Source organism: Antedon mediterranea, chromosome 4 (genome assembly GCF_964355755.1).
Source record: "Antedon mediterranea chromosome 4, ecAntMedi1.1, whole genome shotgun sequence".
Classification (NCBI taxonomy): Eukaryota; Metazoa; Echinodermata; class Crinoidea; order Comatulida; family Antedonidae; genus Antedon; species Antedon mediterranea.
Window position 1 is genome coordinate 687,875 of NC_092673.1, and position 19,970 is coordinate 707,844.

Consider the following 19,970-nt stretch of genomic DNA (forward strand, 5'->3'; position numbering starts at 1 on the left):
GAGAATTTTACAGTAGGCGGAGGTATTGATGATAAAAGAAGAGAATAAAATTGTGTAAATTGCGTAAACGTAAGGACAGTGAAACATCGTCAAAACAGGGTGATGCTCACAGAGACCACAAGTACATGATACCAAGGGTAAGAACCAATTTTGTCACTATATTTTTAATATTATCACATATTTCCATTTAAAAGGTTTGTGTATTTCATGTAATGTTTAATGTGGGACTGTTATTAGTTAAAATACACAATGTAATACGTAGTATTTGTGTTGTGAAAACATTTTCATGTAATTCTTAGAAAATGTATCATGTTTAAATATTCTGTTGTTAATGTTAGGAACTATGCCTTCCCCTGAAGTATATTTGTCCAGTTCCCAGAATGAAGATCTACACCTTTTCACCTGTGTGCTTTTGTCCTCTACAAATAAGATTCTGGTGGCTGATGGACCACATGGATTAATGCCATAACATATATGTAAGTAGGCCTGGTTACGTAAGTAGTAGGCCAGGTTGCGTAAGTAAGTGGCAGGCCAGGTTGCGTGCGTAAGTAGCAGGCCAGATTGCTTACGTAAGTAGTAGGCCAGGTTGCGTAAATAAGTAGCAGGCCAGGTTGCGTGCGTAAGTAGCAGGCCAGGTTGCGTGCGTAAGTAGCAGGCCAGGTTGCGTGCGTAAGTGGCAGGCCAGGTTGCGTGCGTAAGTGGCAGGCCAGGTTGCGTGCGTAAGTGGCAGGCCAGGTTGCGTGCGTAAGTGGCAGGCCAGGTTGCGTGCGTAAGTGGCAGACCAGGTTGCGTGCGTAAGTGGCAGGCCAGTTTGCGTGCGTAAGTAGCAAGCCAGGTTGCGTGCGTAAGTAGCAGGCCAGGTTGCGTGCGTAAGTAGCATGCCAGGTTGCGTGCGTAAGTAGCATGCCAGGTTGCGTGCGTAAGTAGCATGCCAGGTTGCGTGCGTAAGTAGCAGGCCAGGTTGCGTAAGTAAGTAGCAGGCCAGGTTGCGTAAGTAAGTACCAGGCCAGGTTGCGTAAGTGGCAGGCCAGGTTGCGTGCGTAAGTGGCAGGCCAGGTTGCGAGCGTAAGTGGCAGGCCAGGTTGCGTGCGTAAGTGGCAGGCCAGGTTGCGTGCGTAAGTGGCAGGCCAGGTTGCGTGCGTAAGTGGCAGGCCAGGTTGCGTGCGTAAGTGGAAGGCCAGGTTGCGTAAGTAAGTAGCAGGCCAGGTTGCGTGCGTAAGTAGCAGGGTAGGTTGCGTGCGTAAGTAGCAGGCCAGGTTGCGTGCGTAAGTAGCAGGCCAGGTTGCGTGAGTAAGTAGCAGGCCAGGTTGCGTGCGTAAGTAGCAGGCCAGGTTGCGTGCGTAAGTAGCAGGCCAGGTTGTGTAAGTAAGTAGAAGGCCAGGTTGCCTAAGTAAGTAGAAGGCCAGGTTGCGTGCGTAAGTAGAAGGCCAGGTTGCGTGCGTAAGTAGCAGGCCAGGTTGCGTGTGTAAGTAGCAGGCCAGGTTGCGTGCGTAAGTAGCAGGCCATGTTGCGTAAGTAAGTAGTAGGCCAGTTTATGTTTTTTTTTTACCCTTCTTTTCAGTAATCAAAACGTAGATGCGGATGCTGTGATGCTTGCTAACGTCAAGACGATTGTGGCTTCTCCTTGGTTAGTAGATTGTTTTAGTATACTAGATTAAAGGCAAATTAAATCTATGTCATAAGGTGTCCACTTTATTTATATTTGCATGGTTCAGCAATACCCTAACAAACACCACATAATGTATGGCTACCTTTTTAGTTGAATATTAAATATAATTTTTTTAAATTATTATTGTGAATGCTTTACTCAGGATACGAAGAAATTTGGCGGACAAAACAGGATTAGCGAGAAATGCAGGTTAAAGCAATGTATTGGATTGCCTTTGGTAAGTTCTGTACTTAATTAAAGAATTTCCTTTCTTCTTATTTAAAGACCATTTTCCTATAATTTGTGACAATTTGTAAAAATAATAAATATATATAATACTTTAAAAACATTAAACCAAGTCATTCCTTGTCTTAAATAAACGTTTTATGGTAAATTATGATAGAAAGCTACGTAGATAGCTAGATAGATCACTTTGTGGTCCGAAACGTATAACTTTAGACCAAATTCATATTCATTTTTGTTGACATTTATTACATTTTTAGAGGTGTTTAACAATCCATATTTTATTAATATTGACAATGTTTGTATAATATATCAAATAAATTGGTAAAAAAAACCTAATTTTATTTTCAATTATTACTTCGAAAACTTTGTTTCGTGCAACAAAGGGCGTAACTTGTTTACATCGTTCGCATGACTAAAAAATCATGACTTTCGACAATGTTTAGAAAATGTTTGCTTTATTGCATCTTTAGCCCTAGTAGTACTACCCCATAGTGTCTGTCTCTGAAAATAAAGTTTGGGGAAAAAAGCTTATTTTATGCTTATAAAACGCATATCAAAGCCGATGAATTTATGTGTGCCGAATCGTCCCGGGGCTAAAAACTTCATTTTTGTACAATAGGCAAGATTTTGTCACTATATTTTTAATATTATCACATATTTCCATTTAAAAGGTTTGTGTATTTCATGTAATGTTTAATGTGGGACTGTTATTAGTTAAAATACACAATGTAATACGTAGTATTTGTGTTGTGAAAACATTTTCATGTAATTCTTAGAAAATGTATCATGTTTAAATATTCTGTTGTTAATGTTAGGAACTATGCCTTCCCCTGAAGTATATTTGTCCAGTTCCCAGAATGAAGATCTACACCTTTTCACCTGTGTGCTTTTGTCCTCTAAAAATAAGATTCTGGTGGCTGATGGACCACATGGATTAATGCCATAACATATATGTAAGTAGGCCTGGTTACGTAAGTAGTAGGCCAGGTTGCGTACGTAAGTAGGCCAGGTTGCGTAAGTAGCAGGCCAGATTGCTTACGTAAGTAGTAGGCCAGGTTGCGTACTTAAGTAGTAGGTCAGGTTATGCAAGTAGCAGGCCAGGTTGCGTGCGTAAGTAGCAGGCCAGGTCGCGTGCGTAAGTAGCAGGCCAGGTTGCGTGCGTAAGTAGCAGGCCAGGTTGCGTGAGTAAGTAGCAGGCCAGGTTGCCTGCGTAAGTAGCAGGCCAGGTTGCGTGCGTAAGTAGCAGGCCAGGTTGCGTGAGTAAGTAGCAGGCCAGGTTGCCTGCGTAAGTAGCAGGCCAGGTTGCGTGCGTAAGTAGCAGGCCAGGTTGCGTAAGTAAGTACAGGCAGAAGGCCAGGTTGCGTAAGTAAGTAGTAGGCCAGTTTATGTTGTTTTTTTATCCTTTTTTTCAGTAATCAAAACGTAGATACGGATGCTGTGATGCTTGCTAACGTCAAGACAATTGTGGCGAATGTGGCTACTCCTTGGTTAGTAGATTGTTTTAGTATACTAGATTAATGGCAAATTAAATCTATGTCATAAGGTGTCCACTTTATTTATATTTGCATGGTTCAGCAATACCCTAACAAACACCACATAATGTATGGCTACCTTTTTAGTTGAATATTAAATATAATTTGTTTAAATTATTATTGTGAATGCTTTATTCAGGATACGAAGAAATTTGGCGGACAAAACAGGATTAGCAAGAAATGCAGGTTAAAGCAATGTATTGGATTGTCTTTGGTAAGTTCTGTACTTAATTAAGGAATTTATTTACTTCTTATCTAAAGACCATTTTCCTATAATTTGTGATAATTTGTAAAAATAATAAATATATATAATACTTTAAAAACATTAAACCAAGTCATTCCTTGTCTTAAATATACGTTTTATGGTAAATTATGATAGAAAGCTACGTAGATAGCTAGATAGATCACTTTGTGGTCCGAAACGTATAACTTTAGACCAAATTCATATTCATTTTTGTTGACATTTATCACATTTTTAGAGGTGTTTAACAATCCATATTTTATTAATATTGACAATGTTTATATAATATATCAAATAAATTGGTAAAAAAAAACCTAATTTTATTTTCAATTATTACTTCGAAAACTTTGTTTCGTGCAACAAAGGGCGTAACTTGTTTACATCGTTCGCATGACTAAAAAATCATGACTTTCGACAATGTTTAGAAAATGTTTGCTTTACTGCATCTTTAGCCCTAGTAGTACTACCCCATAGTGTCTCTGAAAATAAAGTTTGGGGAAAAAAGCTTATTTTATGCTTATAAAACGCATATCAAAGCCGATGAATTTATGTGTGCCGAATCGTCCCGGGGCTAAAAACTTCATTTTTGTACAATAGGCAAGAGTTTATAATTTGTGATTTGTAATTTTAAAACATGATTAAATTTAATTTACATGTTTTTTGATGCAAGTACAGTAGTTTTAAAAATTTCTTTTAAAATTCACCTGTTTGTTTTTGGCGTTGCTGTTCTATTGTTAGTCAACTAAAAATATTGTTAGTTGAAAGGCTGGTTACAAAACCATTACACCAAATTTGCATACACATGGTTGTAGTGAAATTAGCCTAATCACACACAGCATTGAGACACAAAAATATATATGTATTTTGTTTCTCATGAAGGAGAATTTTACAGTAGGCGGAGGTATTGATGATAAAAGAAGAGAATAAAATTGTGTAAATTGCGTAAACGTAAGGACAGTGAAACATCGTCAAAACAGGGTGATGCTCACAGAGACCACAAGTACATGATACCAAGGGTAAGAACCAATTTTGTCACTATATTTTTAATATTATCACATATTTCCATTTAAAAGGTTTGTGTATTTCATGTAATGTTTAATGTGGGACTGTTATTAGTTAAAATACACAATGTAATACGTAGTATTTGTGTTGTGAAAACATTTTCATGTAATTCTTAGAAAATGTATCATGTTTAAATATTCTGTTGTTAATGTTAGGAACTATGCCTTCCCCTGAAGTATATTTGTCCAGTTCCCAGAATGAAGATCTACACCTTTTCACCTGTGTGCTTTTGTCCTCTACAAATAAGATTCTGGTGGCTGATGGACCACATGGATTAATGCCATAACATATATGTAAGTAGGCCTGGTTACGTAAGTAGTAGGCCAGGTTGCGTAAGTAAGTGGCAGGCCAGGTTGCGTGCGTAAGTAGCAGGCCAGATTGCTTACGTAAGTAGTAGGCCAGGTTGCGTAAATAAGTAGCAGGCCAGGTTGCGTGCGTAAGTAGCAGGCCAGGTTGCGTGCGTAAGTAGCAGGCCAGGTTGCGTGCGTAAGTGGCAGGCCAGGTTGCGTGCGTAAGTGGCAGGCCAGGTTGCGTGCGTAAGTGGCAGGCCAGGTTGCGTGCGTAAGTGGCAGGCCAGGTTGCGTGCGTAAGTGGCAGACCAGGTTGCGTGCGTAAGTGGCAGGCCAGTTTGCGTGCGTAAGTAGCAAGCCAGGTTGCGTGCGTAAGTAGCAGGCCAGGTTGCGTGCGTAAGTAGCATGCCAGGTTGCGTGCGTAAGTAGCATGCCAGGTTGCGTGCGTAAGTAGCATGCCAGGTTGCGTGCGTAAGTAGCAGGCCAGGTTGCGTAAGTAAGTAGCAGGCCAGGTTGCGTAAGTAAGTACCAGGCCAGGTTGCGTAAGTGGCAGGCCAGGTTGCGTGCGTAAGTGGCAGGCCAGGTTGCGAGCGTAAGTGGCAGGCCAGGTTGCGTGCGTAAGTGGCAGGCCAGGTTCCGTGCGTAAGTGGCAGGCCAGGTTGCGTGCGTAAGTGGCAGGCCAGGTTGCGTGCGTAAGTGGAAGGCCAGGTTGCGTAAGTAAGTAGCAGGCCAGGTTGCGTGCGTAAGTAGCAGGGTAGGTTGCGTGCGTAAGTAGCAGGCCAGGTTGCGTGCGTAAGTAGCAGGCCAGGTTGCGTGAGTAAGTAGCAGGCCAGGTTGCGTGCGTAAGTAGCAGGCCAGGTTGCGTGCGTAAGTAGCAGGCCAGGTTGCGTAAGTAAGTAGAAGGCCAGGTTGCCTAAGTAAGTAGAAGGCCAGGTTGCGTGCGTAAGTAGAAGGCCAGGTTGCGTGCGTAAGTAGCAGGCCAGGTTGCGTGCGTAAGTAGCAGGCCAGGTTGCGTGCGTAAGTAGCAGGCCATGTTGCGTAAGTAAGTAGTAGGCCAGTTTATGTTTTTTTTTTACCCTTCTTTTCAGTAATCAAAACGTAGATGCGGATGCTGTGATGCTTGCTAACGTCAAGACGATTGTGGCTTCTCCTTGGTTAGTAGATTGTTTTAGTATACTAGATTAAAGGCAAATTAAATCTATGTCATAAGGTGTCCACTTTATTTATATTTGCATGGTTCAGCAATACCCTAACAAACACCACATAATGTATGGCTACCTTTTTAGTTGAATATTAAATATAATTTTTTTAAATTATTATTGTGAATGCTTTACTCAGGATACGAAGAAATTTGGCGGACAAAACAGGATTAGCGAGAAATGCAGGTTAAAGCAATGTATTGGATTGCCTTTGGTAAGTTCTGTACTTAATTAAAGAATTTCCTTTCTTCTTATTTAAAGACCATTTTCCTATAATTTGTGACAATTTGTAAAAATAATAAATATATATAATACTTTAAAAACATTAAACCAAGTCATTCCTTGTCTTAAATAAACGTTTTATGGTAAATTATGATAGAAAGCTACGTAGATAGCTAGATAGATCACTTTGTGGTCCGAAACGTATAACTTTAGACCAAATTCATATTCATTTTTGTTGACATTTATTACATTTTTAGAGGTGTTTAACAATCCATATTTTATTAATATTGACAATGTTTATATAATATATCAAATAAATTGGTAAAAAAAACCTAATTTTTTTTTCAATTATTACTTCGAAAACTTTGTTTCGTGCAACAAAGGGCGTAACTTGTTTACATCGTTCGCATGACTAAAAAATCATGACTTTCGACAATGTTTAGAAAATGTTTGCTTTATTGCATCTTTAGCCCTAGTAGTACTACCCCATAGTGTCTCTGAAAATAAAGTTTGGGGAAAAAAGCTTATTTTATGCTTATAAAACGCATATCAAAGCCGATGAATTTATGTGTGCCGAATCGTCCCGGGGCTAAAAACTTCATTTTTGTACAATAGGCAAGATTTTGTCACTATATTTTTAATATTATCACATATTTCCATTTAAAAGGTTTGTGTATTTCATGTAATGTTTAATGTGGGACTGTTATTAGTTAAAATACACAATGTAATACGTAGTATTTGTGTTGTGAAAACATTTTCATGTAATTCTTAGAAAATGTATCATGTTTAAATATTCTGTTGTTAATGTTAGGAACTATGCCTTCCCCTGAAGTATATTTGTCCAGTTCCCAGAATGAAGATCTACACCTTTTCACCTGTGTGCTTTTGTCCTCTAAAAATAAGATTCTGGTGGCTGATGGACCACATGGATTAATGCCATAACATGTAAGTAGGCCTGGTTACGTAAGTAGTAGGCCAGGTTGCGTACGTAAGTAGGCCAGGTTGCGTAAGTAGCAGGCCAGATTGCTTACGTAAGTAGTAGGCCAGGTTGCGTACTTAAGTAGTAGGTCAGGTTATGCAAGTAGCAGGCCAGGTTGCGTGCGTAAGTAGCAGGCCAGGTCGCGTGCGTAAGTAGCAGGCCAGGTTGCGTGCGTAAGTAGCAGGCCAGGTTGCGTGAGTAAGTAGCAGGCCAGGTTGCCTGCGTAAGTAGCAGGCCAGGTTGCGTGCGTAAGTAGCAGGCCAGGTTGCGTGAGTAAGTAGCAGGCCAGGTTGCCTGCGTAAGTAGCAGGCCAGGTTGCGTGCGTAAGTAGCAGGCCAGGTTGCGTAAGTAAGTACAGGCAGAAGGCCAGGTTGCGTAAGTAAGTAGTAGGCCAGTTTATGTTGTTTTTTTATCCTTTTTTTCAGTAATCAAAACGTAGATACGGATGCTGTGATGCTTGCTAACGTCAAGACAATTGTGGCGAATGTGGCTACTCCTTGGTTAGTAGATTGTTTTAGTATACTAGATTAATGGCAAATTAAATCTATGTCATAAGGTGTCCACTTTATTTATATTTGCATGGTTCAGCAATACCCTAACAAACACCACATAATGTATGGCTACCTTTTTAGTTGAATATTAAATATAATTTGTTTAAATTATTATTGTGAATGCTTTATTCAGGATACGAAGAAATTTGGCGGACAAAACAGGATTAGCAAGAAATGCAGGTTAAAGCAATGTATTGGATTGTCTTTGGTAAGTTCTGTACTTAATTAAGGAATTTATTTACTTCTTATCTAAAGACCATTTTCCTATAATTTGTGATAATTTGTAAAAATAATAAATATATATAATACTTTAAAAACATTAAACCAAGTCATTCCTTGTCTTAAATATACGTTTTATGGTAAATTATGATAGAAAGCTACGTAGATAGCTAGATAGATCACTTTGTGGTCCGAAACGTATAACTTTAGACCAAATTCATATTCATTTTTGTTGACATTTATCACATTTTTAGAGGTGTTTAACAATCCATATTTTATTAATATTGACAATGTTTATATAATATATCAAATAAATTGCTAAAAAAAACCTAATTTTATTTTCAATTATTACTTCGAAAACTTTGTTTCGTGCAACAAAGGGCGTAACTTGTTTACATCGTTCGCATGACTAAAAAATCATGACTTTCGACAATGTTTAGAAAATGTTTGCTTTATTGCATCTTTAGCCCTAGTAGTACTACCCCATAGTGTCTGTCTCTGAAAATAAAGTTTGGGGAAAAAAGCTTATTTTATGCTTATAAAACGCATATCAAAGCCGATGAATTTATATGTGCCGAATCGTCCCGGGGCTAAAAACTTCATTTTTGTACAATAGGTAAGAGTTCATAATTTGTGATTTGTAATTTTAAAACATGATTAAATTTAATTTACATGTTTTTTGAAGCAAGTAGTTTTAAAAATTTCTTTTAAAATTCACCTGTATGTTTTTGGCGTTGCTGTTCTATTATTAGTCAACTGAAAATATTGTTAGTTGAAAGGCTGGTTACAAAACCATTACACCAAATTTGCATACACAAGGTTGTAGTGAAATTAGCCTAATCACACACAGCATTGAGACACAAAAATATATATGTATTTTGTTTCTCATGAAGGAGAATTTTACAGTAGGCGGAGGTATTGATGATAAAAGAAGAGAATAAAATTGTGTAAATTGCGTAAACGTAAGGACATTGAAACATCGTCAAAACAGGGTGATGCTCACAGAGACCACAAGTACATGATACCAAGGGTAAGAACCAATTTTGTCACTATATTTTTAATATTATCACATATTTCCATTTAAAAGGTTTGTGTATTTCATGTAATGTTTAATGTGGGACTGTTATTAGTTAAAATACACAATGTAATACGTAGTATTTGTGATGTGAAAACATTTTCATGTAATTCTTAGAAAATGTATCATGTTTAAATATTCTGTTGTTAATGTTAGGAACTATGCCTTCCCCTGAAGTATATTTGTCCAGTTCCCAGAATGAAGATCTACACCTTTTCACCTGTGTGCTTTTGTCCTCTACAAATAAGATTCTGGTGGCTGATGGACCACATGGATTAATGCCATAACATATATGTAAGTAGGCCTGGTTACGTAAGTAGTAGGCCAGGTTGCGTACGTAAGTAGCAGGCCAGGTTGCGTACGTAAGTAGCAGGCCAGGTTGCGTGCGTAAGTGGCAGGCCAGGTTGCGTGCGTAAGTGGCAGGCCAGGTTATGCAAGTAGCAGGCCAGGTTCCGTGCGTAAGTAGCAGGCCAGGTTCCGTGCGTAAGTAGCAGGCCAGGTTGCGTAAGTAAGTGGCAGGCCAGGTTGCGTGCGTAAGTGGCAGGCCAGGTTGCGTGCGTAAGTGGCAGGCCAGGTTGCGTGCGTAAGTGGCAGGCCAGGTTGCGTGCGTAAGTGGCAGGCCAGGTTGCGTGCGTAAGTGGCAGGCCAGGTTGCGTGCGTAAGTGGCAGGCCAGGTTGCGTGCGTAAGTGGCAGGCCAGGTTGCGTGCGTAAGTGGCAGGCCAGGTTGCGTGCGTAAGTGGCAGGGCAGGTTGCGTGCGTAAGTGGCAGGGCAGGTTGCGTGCGTAAGTAGCAGGCCAGGTTGCGTGAGTAAGTAGCAGGCCAGGTTGCATGCGTAAGTAGCAGGCCAGGTTGCGTAAGTAAGTAGCAGGGCAGGTTGCGTGCGTAAGTAGCTGGCCAGGTTGCGTGCGTAAGTAGCAGGGCAGGTTGCGTGCGTAAGTAGCTGGCCAGGTTGCGTGCGTAAGTAGCAGGCCAGGTTGCGTGCGTAAGTAGCAGGCCAGGTTGCGTGCGTAAATAGCAGGCCAGGTTGCGTGCGTAAGTAGCAGGCCAGGTTGCGTAAGTAAGTAGAAGGCCAGGTTGCGTAAGTAAGTAGCAGGCCAGGTTGCGTAAGTAAGTAGTAGGCCAGTTTATGGTTTTTTTTTACCCTTCTTTTCAGTAATCAAAACGTAGATACGGATGCTGTGATGCTTGCTAACGTCAAGACGATTGTGGGGAATGTGACTACTCCTTGGTTAGTAGATTGTTTTAGTATACTAGATTAAAGGCAAATTAAATCTATGTCATAAGGTGTCCACTTTATTTATATTTGCATGGTTCAGCAATACCCTAACAAACATCACATAATGTATGGCTACCTTTTTAGTTGAATATTAAATATAATTTTTTTAAATTATTATTGTGAATGCTTTATTCAGGATACGAAGAAATTTGGCGGACAAAACAGGATTAGCGAGAAATGCAGGTTAAAGCAATGTATTGGATTGCCTTTGGTAAGTTCTGTACTTAATTATGGAATATATTTTCTTCTTATTTAAAGACCATTTTCCTATAATTTGTGACAATTTGTAAAAATAATAAATATTTATAATACTTTAAAAACATTAAACCAAGTCATTCCTTGTCTTAAATAAACGTTTTATGGTAAATTATGATAGAAAGCTACATAGATAGCTAGATAGATCACTTTGTGGTCCGAAACGTATAACTTTAGACCAAATTCATATTCATTTTTGTTGACATTTATCACATTTTTAGAGGTGTTTAACAATCCATATTTTATTAATATTGACAATGTTTATATAATATATCAAATAAATTGCTAAAAAAACCTAATTTTATTTTCAATTATTACTTCGAAAACTTTGTTTCGTGCAACAAAGGGCGTAACTTGTTTACATCGTTCGCATGACTAAAAAATGATGACTTTCGACAATGTTTAGAAAATGTTTGCTTTATTGCATCTTTAGCCCTAGTAGTACTACCCCATAGTGTCTGTCTCTGAAAATAAAGTTTGGGGAAAAAAGCTTATTTTATGCTTATAAAACGCATATCAAAGCCGATGAATTTATGTGTGCCGAATCGTCCCGGGGCTAAAAACTTCATTTTTGTACAATAGGCAAGAGTTTATAATTTGTGATTTGTAATTTTAAAACATGATTAAATTTAATTTAAATGTTTTTTGATGCAAGTAGTTTTAAAAATTTCTTTTAAAATTCACCTGTTTGTTTTTGGCGTTGCTGTTCTATTGTTAGTCAACTGAAAATATTGTTAGTTGAAAGGCTTGTTACAAAACCATTACACCAAATTTGCATACACATGGTTGTAGTGAAATTAGCCTAATCACACACAGCATTGAGACACAAAAATATATATGTATTTTGTTTCTCATGAAGGAGAATTTTACAGTAGGCGGAGGTATTGATGATAAAAGAAGAGAATAAAATTGTGTAAATTGCGTAAACGTAAGGACAGTGAAACATCGTCAAAACAGGGTGATGCTCACAGAGACCACAAGTACATGATACCAAGGGTAAGAACCAATTTTGTCACTATATTTTTAATATTATCACATATTTCCATTTAAAAGGTTTGTGTATTTCATGTAATGTTTAATGTGGGACTGTTATTAGTTAAAATACACAATGTAATACGTAGTATTTGTGTTGTGAAAACATTTTCATGTAATTCTTAGAAAATGTATCATGTTTAAATATTCTGTTGTTAATGTTAGGAACTATGCCTTCCCCTGAAGTATATTTGTCCAGTTCCCAGAATGAAGATCTACACCTTTTCACCTGTGTGCTTTTGTCCTCTAAAAATAAGATTCTGGTGGCTGATGGACCACATGGATTAATGCCATAACATATATGTAAGTAGGCCTGGTTACGTAAGTAGTAGGCCAGGTTGCGTACGTAAGTAGGCCAGGTTGCGTAAGTAGCAGGCCAGATTGCTTACGTAAGTAGTAGGCCAGGTTGCGTACTTAAGTAGTAGGTCAGGTTATGCAAGTAGCAGGCCAGGTTGCGTGCGTAAGTAGCAGGCCAGGTTGCGTGCGTAAGTAGCAGGCCAGGTTGCGTAAGTAAGTGGCAGGCCAGGTTGCGTAAGTAAGTGGCAGGCCAGGTTGCGTGCGTAAGTGGCAGGCCAGGTTGCGTGCGTAAGTGGCAGGCCAGGTTGCGTAAGTAAGTGGCAGGCCAGGTTGCGTAAGTAAGTGGCAGGCCAGGTTGCGTGCGTAAGTGGCAGGCCAGGTTGCGTGCGTAAGTGGCAGGCCAGGTTGCGTAATAAAAGTGGAAAGCCAGGTTGCGTAAGTAAGTAGCAGGCCAGGTTGCGTGCGTAAGTAGCAGGCCAGGTTGCGTGAGTAAGTAGCAGGCCAGGTTGCGTGCGTAAGTAGCAGGCCAGGTTGCGTGAGTAAGTGGCAGGCCAGGTTGCGTAAGTAAGTGGCAGGCCAGGTTTGGTAAGTAAGTGGAAAGCCAGGTTGCGTGCGTAAGTAGCAGGCCAGGTTGCGTGCGTAAGTGGCAGGCCAGGTTGCGTGCGTAAGTGGCAGGCCACGTTGCGTGCGTAAGTGGCAGGCCACGTTGCGTGCGTAAGTGGCAGGGCAGGTTGCGTGCGTAAGTGGCAGGGCAGGTTGCGTGCGTAAGTGGCAGGCCAGGTTGCGTGCGTAAGTGGCAGGCCAGGTTGCGTGCGTAAGTGGCAGGCCAGGTTGCCTAAGTAAGTGGCAGGCCAGGTTGCCTAAGTAAGTAGCAGGCCAGGTTGCCTAAGTAAGTAGCAGGCCAGGTTGCCTAAGTAAGTAGCAGGCCAGGTTGCGTGCGTAAGTAGCAGACCAGGTTGCGTGCGTAAGTAGCAGGCCAGGTTGCGTGCGTAAGTAGCAGGCCAGGTTGCGTAAGTAAGTAGAAGGCCAGGTTGCGTAAGTAAGTAGTAGGCCAGTTTATGTTTTTTTTTTACCCTTCTTTTCAGTAATCAAAACGTAGATACGGATGCTGTGATGCTTGCTAACGTCAAGACGATTGTGGGGAATGTGACTACTCCTTGGTTAGTAGATTGTTTTAGTAAACTAGATTAATGGCAAATTAAATCTATGTCATAAGGTGTCCACTTTATTTATATTTGCATAGTTCAGCAATACCCTAACAAACACCACATAATGTATGGCTACCTTTTTAGTTGAATATTAAATATAATTTGTTTAAATTATTATTGTGAATGCTTTATTCAGGATACGAAGAAATTTGGCGGACAAAACAGGATTAGCGAGAAATGCAGGTTAAAGCAATGTATTGGATTGTCTTTGGTAAGTTCTGTACTTAATTAAGGAATTTATTTACTTCTTATCTAAAGACCATTTTCCTATAATTTGTGACAATTTGTAAAAATAATAAATATATATAATACTTTAAAAACATTAAACCAAGTCATTCCTTGTCTTAAATATACGTTTTATGGTAAATTATGATAGAAAGCTACGTAGATAGCTAGATAGATCACTTTGTGGTCCGAAACGTATAACTTTAGACCAAATTCATATTCATTTTTGTTGACATTTATCACATTTTTAGAGGTGTTTAACAATCCATATTTTATTAATATTGACAATGTTTATATAATATATCAAATAAATTGCTAAAAAAAAACTAATTTTATTTTCAATTATTACTTCGAAAACTTTGTTTCGTGCAACAAAGGGCGTAACTTGTTTACATCGTTCGCATGACTAAAAAATCATGACTTTCGACAATGTTTAGAAAATGTTTGCTTTATTGCATCTTTAGCCCTAGTAGTACTACCCCATAGTGTCTCTGAAAATAAAGTTTGGGGAAAAAAGCTTATTTTATGCTTATAAAACGCATATCAAAGCCGATGAATTTATGTGTGCCGAATCGTCCCGGGGCTAAAAACTTCATTTTTGTACAATAGGCAAGATTTTGTCACTATATTTTTAATATTATCACATATTTCCATTTAAAAGGTTTGTGTATTTCATGTAATGTTTAATGTGGGACTGTTATTAGTTAAAATACACAATGTAATACGTAGTATTTGTGTTGTGAAAACATTTTCATGTAATTCTTAGAAAATGTATCATGTTTAAATATTCTGTTGTTAATGTTAGGAACTATGCCTTCCCCTGAAGTATATTTGTCCAGTTCCCAGAATGAAGATCTACACCTTTTCACCTGTGTGCTTTTGTCCTCTACAAATAAGATTCTGGTGGCTGATGGACCACATGGATTAATGCCATAACATATATGTAAGTAGGCCTGGTTACGTAAGTAGTAGGCCAGGTTGCGTACGTAAGTAGGCCAGGTTGCGTAAGTAGCAGGCCAGATTGCTTACGTAAGTAGTAGGCCAGGTTGCGTACTTAAGTAGCAGGCCAGGTTATGCAAGTAGCAGGCCAGGTTGCGTGCGTAAGTGGCAGGCCAGGTTGCGTGCGTAAGTGGCAGGCCAGGTTGCGTGCGTAAGTGGCAGGCCAGGTTGCGTGAGTAAGTGGCAGGCCAGGTTGCGTGCGTAAGTAGCAGGCCAGGTTGCGTGCGTAAGTAGCAGGCCAGGTTGCGTAAGTAAGTGGCAGGCCAGGTTGCGTGCGTAAGTGGCAGGCCAGGTTGCGTGCGTAAGTGGCAGGCCAGGTTGCGTGCGTAAGTGGCAGGCCAGGTTGCGTAAGTAAGTGGCAGGCCAGGTTGCGTAAGTAAGTGGCAGGCCAGGTTGCGTGCGTAAGTGGCAGGCCAGGTTGCGTGCGTAAGTGGCAGGCCAGGTTGCGTAATAAAAGTGGAAAGCCAGGTTGCGTAAGTAAGTAGCAGGCCAGGTTGCGTGCGTAAGTAGCAGGCCAGGTTGCGTGAGTAAGTAGCAGGCCAGGTTGCGTGCGTAAGTAGCAGGCCAGGTTGCGTGAGTAAGTGTCAGGCCAGGTTGCGTAAGTAAGTGGCAGGCCAGGTTTGGTAAGTAAGTGGAAAGCCAGGTTGCGTGCGTAAGTAGCAGGCCAGGTTGCGTGCGTAAGTGGCAGGCCAGGTTGCGTGCGTAAGTGGCAGGCCACGTTGCGTGCGTAAGTGGCAGGGCAGGTTGCGTGCGTAAGTGGCAGGCCAGGTTGCGTGCGTAAGTGGCAGGCCAGGTTGCGTGCGTAAGTGGCAGGCCAGGTTGCGTGCGTAAGTGGCAGGCCAGGTTGCGTGCGTAAGTGGCAGGCCAGGTTGCCTAAGTAAGTAGCAGGCCAGGTTGCCTAAGTAAGTAGCAGGCCAGGTTGCCTAAGTAAGTAGCAGGCCAGGTTGCGTGCGTAAGTAGCAGACCAGGTTGCGTGCGTAAGTAGCAGGCCAGGTTGCGTGCGTAAGTAGCAGGCCAGGTTGCGTAAGTAAGTAGAAGGCCAGGTTGCGTAAGTAAGTAGTAGGCCAGTTTATGTTTTTTTTTTACCCTTCTTTTCAGTAATCAAAACGTAGATACGGATGCTGTGATGCTTGCTAACGTCAAGACGATTGTGGGGAATGTGACTACTCCTTGGTTAGTAGATTGTTTTAGTAAACTAGATTAATGGCAAATTAAATCTATGTCATAAGGTGTCCACTTTATTTATATTTGCATAGTTCAGCAATACCCTAACAAACACCACATAATGTATGGCTACCTTTTTAGTTGAATATTAAATATAATTTGTTTAAATTATTATTGTGAATGCTTTATTCAGGATACGAAGAAATTTGGCGGACAAAACAGGATTAGCGAGAAATGCAGGTTAAAGCAATGTATTGGATTGTCTTTGGTAAGTTCTGTACTTAATTAAGGAATTTATTTACTTCTTATCTAAAGACCATTTTCCTATAATTTGTGACAATTTGTAAAAATAATAAATATATATAATACTTTAAAAACATTAAACCAAGTCATTCCTTGTCTTAAATATACGTTTTATGGTAAATTATGATAGAAAGCTACGTAGATAGCTAGATAGATCACTTTGTGGTCCGAAACGTATAACTTTAGACCAAATTCATATTCATTTTTGTTGACATTTATCACATTTTTAGAGGTGTTTAACAATCCATATTTTATTAATATTGACAATGTTTATATAATATATCAAATAAATTGCTAAAAAAAAACTAATTTTATTTTCAATTATTACTTCGAAAACTTTGTTTCGTGCAACAAAGGGCGTAACTTGTTTACATCGTTCGCATGACTAAAAAATCATGACTTTCGACAATGTTTAGAAAATGTTTGCTTTATTGCATCTTTAGCCCTAGTAGTACTACCCCATAGTGTCTCTGAAAATAAAGTTTGGGGAAAAAAGCTTATTTTATGCTTATAAAACGCATATCAAAGCCGATGAATTTATGTGTGCCGAATCGTCCCGGGGCTAAAAACTTCATTTTTGTACAATAGGCAAGATTTTGTCACTATATTTTTAATATTATCACATATTTCCATTTAAAAGGTTTGTGTATTTCATGTAATGTTTAATGTGGGACTGTTATTAGTTAAAATACACAATGTAATACGTAGTATTTGTGTTGTGAAAACATTTTCATGTAATTCTTAGAAAATGTATCATGTTTAAATATTCTGTTGTTAATGTTAGGAACTATGCCTTCCCCTGAAGTATATTTGTCCAGTTCCCAGAATGAAGATCTACACCTTTTCACCTGTGTGCTTTTGTCCTCTACAAATAAGATTCTGGTGGCTGATGGACCACATGGATTAATGCCATAACATATATGTAAGTAGGCCTGGTTACGTAAGTAGTAGGCCAGGTTGCGTACGTAAGTAGGCCAGGTTGCGTAAGTAGCAGGCCAGATTGCTTACGTAAGTAGTAGGCCAGGTTGCGTACTTAAGTAGCAGGCCAGGTTATGCAAGTAGCAGGCCAGGTTGCGTGCGTAAGTGGCAGGCCAGGTTGCGTGCGTAAGTGGCAGGCCAGGTTGCGTGCGTAAGTGGCAGGGCAGGTTGCGTGCGTAAGTGGCAGGGCAGGTTGCGTGCGTAAGTGGCAGGCCAGGTTGCGTGAGTAAGTGGCAGGCCAGGTTGCGTGCGTAAGTGGCAGGGCAGGTTGCGTGCGTAAGTGGCAGGCCAGGTTGCGTGCGTAAGTGGCAGGCCAGGTTGCGTGCGTAAGTGGCAGGCCAGGTTGCGTAAGTAAGTGGAAAGCCAGGTTGCGTGCGTAAGTAGCAGGCCAGGTTGCGTGCGTAAGTAGCAGGCCAGGTTGCGTGAGTAAGTAGCAGGCCAGGTTGCGTGCGTAAGTAGCAGGCCAGGTTGCGTGAGTAAGTGGCAGGCCAGGTTGCGTAAGTAAGTGGCAGGCCAGGTTGCGTAAGTAAGTGGAAGGCCAGGTTGCGTGCGTAAGTAGCAGGCCAGGTTGCGTGCGTAAGTGGCAGGCCAGGTTGCGTGAGTAAGTGGCAGGCCAGGTTGCGTGCGTAAGTGGCAGGCCAGGTTGCGTGCGTAAGTGGCAGGCCAGGTTGCGTAATTAAGTGGCAGGCCAGGTTGCGTGCGTAAGTAGCAGGCCAGGTCGCGTGCGTAAGTAGCAGGCCAGGTCGCGTGCGTAAGTAGCAGGCCAGGTTGCGTGCGTAAGTAGCAGGCCAGGTTGCGTGAGTAAGTAGCAGGCCAGGTTGCCTGCGTAAGTAGCAGGCCAGGTTGCGTGCGTAAGTAGCAGGCCAGGTTGCGTAAGTAAGTACAGGCAGAAGGCCAGGTTGCGTAAGTAAGTAGTAGGCCAGTTTATGTTGTTTTTTTTATCCTTTTTTTCAGTAATCAAAACGTAGATACGGATGCTGTGATGCTTGCTAACGTCAAGACAATTGTGGCGAATGTGGCTACTCCTTGGTTAGTAGATTGTTTTAGTATACTAGATTAATGGCAAATTAAATCTATGTCATAAGGTGTCCACTTTATTTATATTTGCATGGTTCAGCAATACCCTAACAAACACCACATAATGTATGGCTACCTTTTTAGTTGAATATTAAATATAATTTGTTTAAATTATTATTGTGAATGCTTTATTCAGGATACGAAGAAATTTGGCGGACAAAACAGGATTAGCGAGAAATGCAGGTTAAAGCAATGTATTGGATTGTCTTTGGTAAGTTCTGTACTTAATTAAGGAATTTATTTACTTCTTATCTAAAGACCATTTTCCTATAATTTGTGATAATTTGTAAAAATAATAAATATATATAATACTTTAAAAACATTAAACCAAGTCATTCCTTGTCTTAAATATACGTTTTATGGTAAATTATGATAGAAAGCTACGTAGATAGCTAGATAGATCACTTTGTGGTCCGAAACGTATAACTTTAGACCAAATTCATATTCATTTTTGTTGACATTTATCACATTTTTAGAGGTGTTTAACAATCCATATTTTATTAATATTGACAATGTTTATATAATATATCAAATAAATTGCTAAAAAAAACCTAATTTTATTTTCAATTATTACTTCGAAAACTTTGTTTTGTGCAACAAAGGGCGTAACTTGTTTACATCGTTCGCATGACTAAAAAATGATGACTTTCGACAATGTTTAGAAAATGTTTGCTTTATTGCATCTTTAGCCCTAGTAGTACTACCCCATAGTGTCTCTGAAAATAAAGTTTGGGGAAAAAAGCTTATTTTATGCTTATAAAACGCATATCAAAGCCGATGAATTTATGTGTGCCGAATCGTCCCGGGGCTAAAAACTTCATTTTTGTACAATAGGCATGAGTTTATAATTTGTGATTTGTAATTTTAAAACATGATTAAATTTAATTTACATGTTTTTTGATGCAAGTACAGTAGTTTTAAAAATTTCTTTTAAAATTCACCTGTTTGTTTTTGGCGTTGCTGTTCTATTGTTAGTCAACTGAAAATATTGTTAGTTGAAAGGCTGGTTACAAAACCATTACACCAAATTTGCATACACATGGTTGTAGTGAAATTAGCCTAATCACACACAGCATTGAGACACAAAAATATATATGTATTTTGTTTCTCATGAAGGAGAATTTTACAGTAGGCGGAGGTATTGATGATAAAAGAAGAGAATAAAATTGTGTAAATTGCGTAAACGTAAGGACAGTGAAACATCGTCAAAACAGGGTGATGCTCACAGAGACCACAAGTACATGATACCAAGGGTAAGAACCAATTTTGTCACTATATTTTTAATATTATCACATATTTCCATTTAAAAGGTTTGTGTATTTCATGTAATGTTTAATGTGGGACTGTTATTAGTTAAAATACACAATGTAATACGTAGTATTTGTGTTGTGAAAACATTTTCATGTAATTCTTAGAAAATGTATCATGTTTAAATATTCTGTTGTTAATGTTAGGAACTATGCCTTCCCCTGAAGTATATTTGTCCAGTTCCCAGAATGAAGATCTACACCTTTTCACCTGTGTGCTTTTGTCCTCTACAAATAAGATTCTGGTGGCTGATGGACCACATGGATTAATGCCATAACATATATGTAAGTAGGCCTGGTTACGTAAGTAGTAGGCCAGGTTGCGTACGTAAGTAGCAGGCCAGGTTGCGTACGTAAGTAGCAGGCCAGGTTGCGTGCGTAAGTGGCAGGCCAGGTTGCGTGCGTAAGTGGCAGGCCAGGTTATGCAAGTAGCAGGCCAGGTTCCGTGCGTAAGTAGCAGGCCAGGTTCCGTGCGTAAGTAGCAGGCCAGGTTCCGTGCGTAAGTGGCAGGCCAGGTTGCGTGCGTAAGTGGCAGGCCAGGTTGCGTGCGTAAGTGGCAGGCCAGGTTGCGTGCGTAAGTGGCA